A 14,015-nucleotide genomic window follows, 5' to 3' on the forward strand; every position below is an offset into this window, starting at 1 on the left:
AACTTGGTGGTTCCTGTGGGGCCCCCTGCTCTACCTCTTCCAGATGCATGGCAGAGGTAGCTTCACTGACATTCACACCACCCAGTTATTAGCCAGTGATTAACTGTGATAAATGTCAAATCCGTTGCTCTCTTGCAAATCTAATGCTGTGCGTTTGAGACATGTAGTGCTGTGCTGGAGCCAGAGCAGACCATGCAGAATCCACACATCAGGTGCAACTGGGCAAGATCTAAACAGGGCAAATTTATAATTTATAAAATTATAAACAAACAGAAACAGTTATTTCATTTCATTAAGCACCAGCATTCTACCAACACCAGTGCTAATCAAAAGTGAGCGAGAGAGTTAAAAAATAAAGCTACTTTTTGCTGCTTTCTTGCCACAGCAGGTAACTCCACATGTTTGATTTGGCAGAGTTTTATACCAGATAGTCTTCCTGATGAAACTCCGAAAGGGAATTTATAGCTTTGGCTGGAATGAAACCAGCAACCTTTTGCTTGCCATGCAAATTTGTTTACCACCACACAAAGAGAGGGAATAATGTACTAACAAAAAAAATATATATATATATAGTGTAAGTGCAGGTTTAATGCATGTCTTTGTCTCTGAAAGCATGGATATGTTATAAAATGGAGTGTGAGAAATGAGAACCCAAATGCAGACAGAGGCAGGCTAAGGTGAACAAAAAGCAAGCCCTTTATTGTAGGCTGATGGCAGGTTGAAACAAACATGAAACTTATAGTCCAAAGGAAACAAAACTACTGAAACCTAAAAACTTGAAAACACACTGGAGCTAGGAAATACTGGTGTTAGGGAGCACTGGGAAGGCTAACTGGGACATAAACAGGAACATACAGTAAGCAGATGCACTGACTGAGACAATATATACACAGGAAGTGGAGACAGCTGGGGAAGACGAGACACAGAATCACAACAGACAAGACACAGGAAGCAAAACTCAAGGTAACACGCAAGGAAGACGACGGGCAAAATGAAACAGGGAGAGTGATAACTAAATGGGGAAGACACAAATGCATGAATGAACTTAATACAAGGGGCTTGACACAACTAAGTACAAGATTAAATATGCTTAAGAGGAGCACACGAAGCAAATATAAACAATAAATAAACCAAGAAGCAATAGAATGCAAAAACAAGGCTTGGAAGTTCAAAAAAATCCTCAAAAACAATGGGAAACTGACCATGACAGGATGTTCAGATAAATGAGAGGAGAATGAAGACGAATCAATATCTTTATGACATAATGGTGAACTATTGTGTTAGAAATTTCTGAGGACTGTGTGTGAACCGGAGGACTGAAACTCAGGTGGAGCACAGGTCTTTTCCAGAGAAGAGCTGCTTCATTACAAATTATTCCTCTACATAAACCTACATGTGTAACAGCTGACATGTACAATGTGTGGAAGAACACAAAACATCATGCCCTCCGCATGTTAATGGAGATACTGTTACTGTGCCACACATCGCTCTGGTTTTTTCCTGCAGTGCATGAAACTGAATCGGAGCTGTGCTCACACGCACATCCTGCATTTCGAAAGCCTTTCTATGAAGAAATGTTATGCACAGAATTTGTTGGCTTTGCAGCTGCAGCTGCTGTTGTGGGCTGATAAAGAAATGCAGCCACACTCCTGAGTAAAAAGATCATCCCTAACCTGACTATCTGCATCATTCGCAGTTGGAACTTGTGGTCCATGATGGTGTGAAATACATTACAGAACTGAGTCATTTTCACTTATTTATTAACTCTCAACCTCTGAAAGTCTGCTGTTGATCTCAGTCAATTCAGCAAGATGAGACAGGGAGTATTGCACATATTAACTTAATTAACACTAACATATTGTAACATTCAGACATTAATCTAACACACTAACATATTGCCATTAATAGCTGCATTTTGACAGATGTATATAGCAGCACCTATTTAGTGAAGTAAAAGAAAGACTGACACATGAATATTGCTCTGTGTGTGTGCACTGCTGAGAAAAGACATAGAAATGGCTTCATTGTGTACTGGTTTCTGTGCAGAAATGTGACTAAAAGCCTGAAATACTAGAACCTGCTCTTCTCACTGTAAAAAAAAAAAAAAATGTAGCCTTGTACACGTCTGGCATTGAGATTCTCCTCCTTCCTCTGACACTCCATTAAGTTCAGTTCAGTTGTGCTCAGTTTCAATAAAATACCAGTATTACAGTGGAGCAGGAATATGTGGGGCTTGGCTCTCAACACCCAGAGTGAAGACTGAGTAAAGAGCAACAGGACAGAGTCAAAGTTTTGGCACTGTGCTCACAGCTTTGAGCCATCCAGCTGTGCCAATTACGCGTTTGTTCTGATAACATTTCCCCCTCTCATGCCAAATAAATAAACACTCCAAGCCGCAACTATCACACACATATCAGGCACAAAATAAGACATGCTTTTCAGTGATAAATTTAGTGCCATTTAGAGTAAATTGCCTGCCACAAACCATAGTAACTCAAGTTTGTGTCATTATTTGATGGAGCAGACATTGGCGCGGACTGACTCTGACTTAGAATATGTTGGCAATCTGTGTGTTTATAACTTAGATAGCGATTAATTGATAACCTTTGCCACTCTATTTGACAGTGATTGCAGTCAGTCTGAGTTAGACCGAGACAGGTTGCCTCCCACCAGGTGACCTGTGCAACTGTCTTGCATCTGTTCAGTTTCCACCAAATGTTGGTACTCTAGAGTGACCGAGGCCTTATGTAGCTGATGCATACATGGCTGTAAAATCTGGCTTTCAGATTACAGGACAACAGTTGTAATGCTAACACATAGTGTCAGTTTCTGCCAAAGTTCAAGTACTGATTAGGCCATAAATATATGGAAGTGTTCACAAGTTATAAAACCATGTTGTCAAGGTTATTATATTCTGTTCGGTATATATATATATATATATATATATATATATATATATATATATATATATATATATATATATATACTCACCAGACCCATTTATAGTTACACCTTTCTAGCATTGCTGTAATTCTTTTACGCACAGATTCAACAAGGTAGTGGAAAAATCCATATCAATATGATATCATCATGCAGCATATTAGTGCTACAGTAATATTTCTGCTGTCTAGGTGAATGTTATTTTCTTCCATTTCATTCAGAAGTGCTGAGTTATAAAAAAAACAAAACAAGGTCTGACAGAAATGATAGCGTTTCAGCTGTATTGTGATGTTAACACTAATTAAACCTGCTCTTGAATCTAAATGTGCTAACCTGCCTCTACAGAATTTAGATGTCTGTATTATGAAAGCTTTGGTACTTAAAGACCATTTGAAATCCATTTAAGGTGTTTACTGAAATTTCAAATTTCAATATTACTCCCATCTTTATGCCGAAGCTGAATCTAATTTGTGACATTTGAGCAAAGGTCTTTCATTACTCATTAATGACAGTCGTTCCGTGTGCCAGAACGACGTATGATTGTGTTTATGTATGCTATATCGGTGCGCACAAACGAGTGCATGAAAGCAAGAGTGCATGAGCTAATCTGTTTATCTGTTCATTCACCCCTCTGAAGGTGATTCATAATTGCTTGTTCTAGATTTCTGCGGCCCCTATAGGTATTTTTTTTATAATAACCATTATAAATAAAGGCTGTAACAACAACAGTACATAGATAATTGTTAAAATGTTCATAGACAGATTCATATTTTAATTAAAAATGCACTCATTTTGTTAAATTACCAGGCATAACAACTACATATGTGGTGCACACACTCTTCCTCACCTTGACTTTTCACTGGGAGCTTGCCATACCTGTATCAACATATCTGACATTGTTAGACATTGTCACTTTTCAGTTATCAAGAGATAAGGCCCACCATTTGGAAGTCCCATTAACAATAATCAATCTAAGTAAGATGGGCATCATGTTGATAAATAATGCTTATCAGATGGTTGAGAATGAATGGTTGGGGATGAATCTAAAAAGAAGAGGCAAAACAGGAAAGGCTACAGAGAAGAGGGATCATTGCCATCAAATTATAAGATGATAAAAATCATCCAAAAAATGTTTTTGAAAAATATTTTGGCACGCACTGCAAGTCTGGAGCAGATTCTGGCAAAGCGCTCTGTGGGAGGGCATCTCAGTGGGCCCCAGTAGGAAGTCTTAAGTCATCAAGACGACCGAGGCAAGTGTGAGATGAGCAAACAGAATGAGTAAAAAGACAAGTTTTATTAATAGAAAACACATGACAGGGAAGCTGAAGAAGCAAGTGAAGAGATGAACTTGTAGGAGGAGGAGTAAGAGGCTGGACTTGAATAGACAACATAAATGTAGACTTGGCTCAGTTTCAACACAGAGCTTCAATAAGCCCAAATTATAATGAATGAACAGAGAGTTGAAAACGTTCCAGACAAAATGGAAAAAGATCAGAAACCAGGGATAAGAGTGATGACTCTTTTCCAGCAAACAATTGCCATTGGAAAGAGGGGTAGGAGTCTAATAGGTTAAAGAGAAACAAGAAAAACTGAGCAAAAGGGAAATCTACCTGAACTACACACAAAATCCCTGAGATGTTTTAGTGTCTGATGATGCTGTTTTCTAGCTTTCCTCAGCAGGTCTGTTTAGCTGTGCATTTTGATCACTGATATAGCCTGTTGGCATAACTGCAAGATGCTGCGCTGAGCCAAACTGGCAAATGATACTTTACATTTATTGTAGCAAGTTTTTTTTCTAACTCATATTAAGAAGACCCAACCAAATTGGGTCCCCTATTGCCGCCATTTTTATTTTTTTGGTCTGGCTTGGATTGTTCTTCAATTTGTCAAAACTTTCAAAACACTTAAATTTAATTGCCTTGAAAAGGGATCTGTCTCTAATGCACTGTGGTATTATTCCTGAACACTGATAAACTCCCAGTGCCCCAAACCCAATCAGGATAAAGAGAGGAGTCTATGGCAGCAGTGCAGCTTGGTTATTCTGCAGGCTGTCTGTATAATCTTGGTTTCAGATATCAAGAACAAATTGTTTTCAGACTGCAGTATCACCACATAGGCTAACAAGTGTAGTGCAACACTATAGTAAGTGCAAGAGCAGCACATGAATGAGCCAAATGACCAAAGGAAAAAGAAGTTACAATAGAGCAGCTGCAACTAGAGCTGAACTTAATTTATCAAGTATTACCACATATCTGGTTTATATAATGCACACACTGACTAAAACTGCTGTGTCAACTGTACTTACTGCTTTACACTTTAAAAAGAAAAAAGTATATGTACAGTAGCATAACCACAACACAATTTAATAATAAAGAGAAAAGTCTAATAATTTATTTTATTTGCTTTGTTTCTTTGCTTTTAGGAGAATAAATAGGATCAATGTGATTAAATAAAATGTTACAGTGGAAGGCATTTGGAATAAGAGATATATTAAATCAGCTCAAATCAACCAAACTAATAAATTTGGGGAACAGACGGCAGATATGCATATTATCTTGCATTTTTATGGCTATGGAAGCAGTAACCAAGACCTTTTTGACATGTGGTTATTCAGCTGGGAACTCTTGCAGCACTGAAGGATTTTTTTTTCCTCTCTTGTAACTTTAACTTAATGCATCATTCATAAGAGCAAGTTGTTCAAACACAGCACATATCTAAAAAACATAGCCACATTAGCAAAACCCCAAACACCAAACAGCCTTTGGTCTTGTGTTAAAAGCTGCTAACCACCTTTGACCCACCTGATAAAAACTGCCAATTCCACAAGGGCCTTAATGTGAGTGGAGTTAAATGATGGAGAAAATGAGGAAGAAAATGCAAAGAAAGAAGGAAAAAGAAAGAGATTTACCATCTCTTATTGGTTACAAGAGTCAGACAGGGCTCTTAAAAATCCTAAAAAATCTTCTGGAGAGTTGTATTATTTTAAAGATGGCAGCTGTCCTGCTCCCAGTTGAACCACCAGTCATTCTATATGTGTTACACATGCAGTTTCTTTTTTTTAATGTTCTGTGACCATCTTAATGAATTACTCTCTCCCCATTCTTTTGGATATTGGCTTTGAAATGACTGCTGATAGGCATTACCAAGATGGCTGTCAAGTGGTGGGACTTAGGTTTAGAAAGACTTAAAGTCTGTAATTTACTGACTTGGATCATCCAGCAGTCGTTTATATGTGGAACTGATAAGAAACAACCTTATATAGCCTGCATGACCCCAAAGGTTTTCATATTGATAGCCTCTGTAAATTGATGCATTGTACGTTTTCATTTGAAATTTTTAAAAAAAACTGCATTTGAAACAACATTTCAAAAGTGGCCTCATAGTGTGGTGGTTTACACGTTCACCTAACAAGCCAAAAATCCCCAGACACAAATCCCTTTGGGAGTGTGTCGGGAAGAGGATCTGGTGTAAGAAATCTGCTAAATTAAACATGTGGAGCAACCTGCTGTGGTGATCCCTTGTGAATAAGGTAGCAGCTGAAAGTAGCTTGAAATAATATTTCAAAGTAAAATGCTTTTTTTGTTTTGTTTATTTTTTGATCTGACAGAAAAGCTTCTCTGTTTTTTTATTAATAAATTCTGAGCCTAATATCAGACTCCAAACATTCCATTGGGAATGTTACCCAGTCGGTGATCTTACTATAATGATTGTATAATGATTGTATGTATATATGTACCTTAAATCCTCCTTAACCCTTTCACTACTCCACCAAGAAAACAGCTTCAAATTTATTTATTTATTTTTTGCATTTCTTTACTCATTTGGGTCCATAATAACCACAATCAATGATATATATTTTTTACTTACATTTTACTTACATTACTTACATTGATTTTAACATATAGCACTCTACCAAACTGTAGACCCTCCCAACTGGGTAACTGCTTTTAAATGTGGTAAAATTGCAACCACATGTGATAGAGAAATTATTCTTTTTGCATATAAAACCAGAGGATCTACACTTACATATCATGCATTCAGCGTGTCCCAGAGCATTGTAACCGTCCTCTAACGGGTTTGCAGAAATTCCGTAAGAAGCGCTAAGAACAAATGTACTCCATGTGCTTTACCATTTTCATTAGCATGTACAATTATGGCATTTCTGTATTTAACGTAGTATGTAGGTATAAAATAAAAAATAAAAAAAGTTTTCAATTTCTTTCTGGGTTAGTGTACTTGTTAGCTACTTTATGTAGTTACTATGGATTACCTCCAGTATTATAATTAGGGTTCTGAAGATTCTATTGATGTATAGTGAAATGGAATATTCCATAAGATGGTACTACAGCATGTAGCAATGTAAAGATATGGTTTGGTGGACTTTTTCTACCATAGGTCTTAATGGATTGTCCCATCTGAATGGACAATATATACACAGGGACTGACAAGGGACAACAGGAGACAGCTGGAGAGAACACGTGGACAGAATCATACTAACGAGACTGGGGGACGCAAAACTGAACACACTGCACAAGAAACAAGATACTACCAAATTAAAACAGGAAATAACACAAACAGGATAACCATTCAGACTTGACACACAAGGCACTGGCGAACCAGAAATCAATATGTAAACAATAACTAACAGAACAGGAAACAATGATAACAGAACCAGAAGGAACTTAACCACGAAATGCTGGGCACACGGCCCAGGACCATGACAATTATCTGTTTGCATTTGTTCTGCTGGTCTTGTTCAAATGTACATCACCCATAACATAGCATAACTTTACTGTCACCAAAATTTGGATTCACAATTTTGTTTCACTCACCACTAAATAAGAAATAAAGAATTTGAAAAGGCACCACAGGCAAGTAACATTAATGCCACTAACATATTACATGCAAAAAGAATTATCATCTCATTACAATGCAGTGATATGGGAATGGGAAATCTTGGGTCTGGTCATTCACAGAGATATCACTTTGACAAGTACCTCTCATCTAATTTTTTCTGCAGACCAAGCACACATCCGTACAGTAACTTGTTCCCTGATAGCATTGGCCTCCCTTAGTACAATGTTGTGTACTTCCACCTGTGAAAACTGCTCAGGAACAGCTCAGCAAAAGCAACATGAGCCCACGCCCTCCATACTTCAGAAATCCCATTGTTCAAATAGCCAAGGAAAGGACTGGAATAAGCCTTAAGGCCCCACAGTACAAGTCACCACAGAGGTCCTGTGTCCATGCCCAGAGCTGGGCCAAAGCTGTTTTCTATGGATGACTTCTAAGTAGGTGGTTTAATGTGGCTGATCAGTTTATAGCTACACAGCCATCACAGACCACACACACACACAGTTACATGAATCAGCACTGTGATGTGAATATTCTCTATTAGGGACTGGGTGGCTTTCAGTGTGTTTCTGTGTGTGCATTTTTGCTTTTGCCAAAGTCTGTATTTTGCCAAAAGTTCAATTAAGCCTGGAACCAACAAACATTTGGAAACCAGGTAAAGGGAAAGTACAACATTTTGTGTCCCCTATTAGCCAAATCAAAGCCAAAGCAAAATTAGTCTCTCTGGTAGGCATTATTACTTATACAGTATATTGAGCCAAAAGAACTATGAGTAACACAGTGGTAGAAAATTACAGATGATGACACTGAGCTAAGCTGAAACAATATTTCTGGTTCGTTCAGGGATAGCGATCCAGCTGGGAGGGAGGGATGTGGTTGTGCATCCTTTTTGTGTGGAATAATATTTATTATTACAACTTTGTAGACTGCCTCACTGTTATATCAATTTGAAAAATGACACTGAAAAAAAAAAACTGTTGTCAGGTGTGCTACATTAAATTGAAATGGAAATATAGAAAAGCTGGACACAGGTAGATGCACACAAATGGTGAAAATAAATTTTGAATTCTAACAGAGAGTCAGTACATTGGTTTGGCTTTCAGGAAAAAAACAACAACAACAAAAAAAACAAAAAACAGATTTGCCATAAGTCGGGGACTCTGAAGATCAGGCTTGTTCAGCCATATCCCGAGGATGTTTGAGCAGTCTGGGGAGTTTGGAGGACAACGCCTTTTACTTTTTGTTGTTTTTGTCAGTCCATTCCTGAGTAGTTTTTGTATTGTGACAGGATGCATTCTGCTAGGGGATCCACACTGCTTTGTAAGGATATAATCAGTGTTATTTACATTTTGTGATGTTGCAGTGTGGCATGGATCTGGGCAATATCAAACTTGCATCTCCTAAAAGTAACCCCCCCCCCCCAAAATAGAGACACTCAAATACGGGACAAGGACCAAAAGCAAAAGCACTCTCTGGATTCAAACAGACTTCAACTCTGCGCAGAGCATCTTTGCTTCCATCATTCTCTTTAAAGTAGCTCTGCATTGTCCTACCATAAGTACAGGTCACACCTGTTTTTCATTCAGTCAACCATTCAACACTTACTCTGTTTTCTCCCTCGTTCTATTTTTTCTTTTTCCTCACTACTTTATTCCCACAATATAAACTGATGTGCCATTGTACCTCTAAACAAAGCATTGCCTCTGTCTGAGCTATTCCTCAGCCTCCCCCTCTCACAAATCGTGCGCTGTGGTAATTCTTCCCCGCTGACTCAACAATCAGAGCTTAAATTGGGCTACTGATGATAGCTATTCACTAAATTTCAATGTACTTCTCCATGTTCATGCTGGGACGCACCAGGCAGTATGCAGTAGATCCTTAACAGATTTGACTTCTTTATAGTTATTAAAACTCTGCACCTCCAGTCATAAAGAAATTCATTTATTTACTTTCTCCTGCTGCTTCTACTTCTACTTGTTCTTCAGTGAGTACTGGTTTATGAGAAGGTAAATGCATTATATGATAAATGAGCAAATACATTGACTGGAAATGATGACATAAAAGCAAAAGGCACCAATAATAACAGCTCAAGTGACTGCATGCAGAAACAAAGTCTTATTCCCAAGTCTAAAATCAGAACATTTCCATCAACAGGATGGGACTGTGGTATAAAAGAAAACAGCTTAAAATGCTTTCTTTGATACCATGTTTGATTTGTCAATTCAGTGAAGCCAGTGACTCTAAATTAAGAGTGAGGTGAAGGTTAAGTGATGAGTGTTGTTTGTCAGCATATTTTAAAACTAGCAAGCCAAATTTTGTGACATTTGCTGGTCAGATATAGGCAAAGGAAGAGCCCGTTAAATTTTGTTGCATATCAGGTCACTTTCATTGAGACTGGGAAAGAGGATGTTTGACTTGGTGGATCCTTTTACTTAGGCCCCAGTCACAGGGGACTAGAGACTGGCTGGTAACCCCTGTTTGCTATGGAAGAAGCTTTACCCCCCCACCCCACCGTTTGGGTGCACCAAAAACCTCCTTGTGAGTGCTTCATTCTCGAGTAGATTGCTGTGGTCACCCCGATTGGTATGTAAGCCACCAACACATTCGGCAACCACTCACCGAGCAGTAGTGACAATGTGAAGAGTGCGACACAAAACAGAAACTGAGCGCTTGTGTCTTCAATGTAAAAGTTGCACCTTTTGAAATGTGCCAGCAGTAAGGTACAGCTTTTATTTTGAAAGCTAATGTTCACTGTTTATATAATATATAATAACACATACATTATTTGGGAACTGTTTGAAAACATGTAAATCTTGAAAAAGTGTAAAACTGTGGTATACTTAAAATAAATTATACAAAAAAGTAGCATCAGTCATCTATACACAAATACACCAGTAAATTTATCACACACTCAGAATCACAAAATTTGAATTATGGGTTTTAGATTTAGTGCCGATGATGAGAACCTGCATAGGGAGTGACAGGTCGAACCTGTTTTATTTAAACTTCTGACATCAAGAGTCTGGTGTTCTCTTAGGTCACTGAATTATGGGGTGTCAACCTGCCAAGTTTTAAAAAGCTCCTTTTTTTTTTCTTTTCTTAATAAACCATTACACTGCATTAAAAAAAGAAAAGAAAAAATCAATGGCAAGTGGTGCAAACATCGAGCCAGCAATTTGTCACCCTAGAAATTTCTGCCTAAGAGAACATTGTGTAATGCAACAAGAATTCTCCAGGAGCCCAAACAATGTCATAACAGGATCTGCAGGTAACTGAAACTGTTGCTGTTAAAGTTATGCCCTTTCAATCAGAAGGTGACACCATAAAATTGGCATGCACGCCAGGAAATGAAAAGCCTTTGTTGTCCAAAAAGAACAACAAACTGCTGATTTCCAGTGAGCTGTCAGGCTACTGTGAGAGTAGACTGTTTGGTGCAAACCAAGGACAGCTTTTGAGTAATATTCTTCATGATGTCCTTTTTCACAACTGTAAATAGCCCCGTCAAGTTGGCTCAGCAGGTAAATTAGCTGTGATTGTTACAGTGACTCTTAGTACACAATGGGAATGGGTAAATGTGGCTTTTGATGTAAAGTGTTTTGAGTGGGTGATAAGACTTGAACAGCGCTCTATAAATCTATGTGTATTTGACTATTTGACTGCATTTAATAGCACAGAACTGACAGAAACCTGCCAACAGCAAAGTCATTGCTGTAATCTGAGCGGAGCTTCACCTCCCAAAGGATGCGCATCATCCCGCATTGAAAGAAACCCAAGGTATTAAAATGCACAAACACACGGTGTCCTAAGCAACGTGTTCTTTGGCGATCCTGGCGGTGCATGTGTCATTATGCAGTGAAAACATTTTGACAAGTTGTTCCACCCTTCACAGAGAGAAATGCGGAAAAAGAAAGAAAATCTCAAGCTATTGAACAGCTGATAATTCTCTCATATTTGGAGCTCAAGTGTGTTGATTCATCTTTTTCTCCTTTACTCTCCCCTTTCCTCTGCTTTCACATTTCCAACCCTCAGGCCAGAGCGTGCAGCAAGGCTGCAGTTTTAAACATTTCATTCAGTTTTCTTTTTTTCTTATCTCCCTTAAAAACTCTGTGATATGCTTTATATAGTGATGTATAACACACCTACACGTGCCAAGAGTATGTGCTGTCATCACGCCAGTGTAAAACACTTGCTCAAATTAGCATTTAACTCAGCAGCTGCTCTTTCAGATGCTGACATTTAGCATACGAACACAAACAACTACAGAACACACACACATACAGAGAGGCATGCAGTGAACACTCACATAGCCACCTCCCCACTGCCCTTACATACGTGCACGCGCACACACACCTGGTCTATGGAAGTGTACAGCGCACAACTGCTGGAGCAAATAATTAGTCAAAACAAAGAAAAGGAAAAAAATAGTTAAAGAAACTAGAAAGAAGAGGGAGCAGAAGAAAAGGCGATGGAGTGGATAGACACTGAGGGATACGAGACTAAAACTGTGGCAAAGAAAGACAAACATGTTGAAATATCACAAAATTAAGACTTGTGAAGGTTACAGAAGTACACTACAACAGAGACACAATCTAGCTGCTGCTGGAGTAAAATATATATATATATATATATATATATTATTATTATTGGACATGTTTATGTATCAGTGTTACGCTTGCCATACCTAGCAGTGGAGTGGAACTGGAATATTCATATATCCCACGCTAACTGACAGCACAAGACAATTAAACTGACAGATGCATTGTACCTTAATCTACAATAAACAGAAACATCTTTTCTCCATCTTCATCCAGCTTTGCAGCACTTTTTTTCATCTTTTCAACTTTCACCCTCACTCTTCGTCACTTATTTTTTATGTCGTGTGCGTATTTTACTTCCTCTTCTCTTTCTTTAGCTCGCTCGCTCACACACACACACACACACACACACACACACACACACACACACACACACACACACACACACACACACACACACACACACACACACACACACACACACACACACACACACACAAATTTGCCAATGCTTAATGCACCACATATGAGCTGAGTCAGCAGGGCTCTATTTGAATGGCTTTCTGATTTCTCGAAGAGTGGCAATCATCCCTTGAGATTCCAGCGTGAGTGTGTGTATGTGTGTGTTCAGTCAGAGGCGTTTGTGTGCAAGTGGTTGGAGATAAAGCCATGAGTCATACTAAATAAGATCCTCAGAAATCACAGTCTTTTATTTTCCTTGTTGCAGAGTTTGGAAGCACAAAAGAACTCTGGACAAGTGCGACCGAGAGGAGAAGCAGGAAAAAAAAAAAAAAGAGTACCTTAAATAGGGGACCACATTGAACAAAACAGTTGTTACCCCATTCAGGCACTTTTAAAGAAAGGCATTTTCAGCTCCCTACTTAAAGGCAAAATGGAGTGAAGGTAATAGTGTGGGTTGATAAATTGCCTGACAGGATTTCAGCAGCTGTAAGTTTAATCTCAGCTGTGGATACAGTAAGTCTTTGGAAGTGTGTGTGAAGCTGTCACTCACAACATTTGCTGTATATTGAATTAAAGAGCTTTTGTTTTGTTGAGGGATGAACAATGGCTGATTCAAGAGAGCCGATTACAGACACACTGACAGAAGTGGAACAAATAAACCCTAATACTAAACAGTTGGCTTAGTTGATTTACTTGAAATTACTATGCATGAAAGGCACTCTTTTTTTTTTTTAAACCCGTGTGACCTTGGCAGCTTTCACAGGGACTTGATTCATGCACAAACATTCATATGAACACATGGAAGTCCATGTCAACAACAAAGCCCTTCAAATAAAACTTGATAAAGTGGATAATTTGTATTGTAAGTCTTTTTACAGATTGAAAAACAAATGCTGGAAAAAAAAACATAAGAAAAATACATGCAAACATAATATATTGAGTCAGATTTTTAGTATACATAAACAAGTGGAAAGCCATTGTAAGCAATGAGAAAAAAACCAAGCATACGGAGGTCTAAGGCAGAAAAATGGGGATCAAAGTAGAAGAAAAATGGAGACTGAGGAGCAAGAGAACATATCAGGTCCCTGTTGTAGGTCTTGTTGACAAAGCTTTGCTCTCCTAAGCCAAGATCTATATCATCCATAAATACCTCCAGTTTAGGGGGATTTTTCCGAGAGGTATTTCTTACATATATATAGTTTTCCTGCTCAGTCCTGCACTTTC

Source organism: Archocentrus centrarchus, chromosome 20 (assembly GCF_007364275.1).
Source record: "Archocentrus centrarchus isolate MPI-CPG fArcCen1 chromosome 20, fArcCen1, whole genome shotgun sequence".
NCBI lineage: Eukaryota > Metazoa > Chordata > Actinopteri > Cichliformes > Cichlidae > Archocentrus > Archocentrus centrarchus.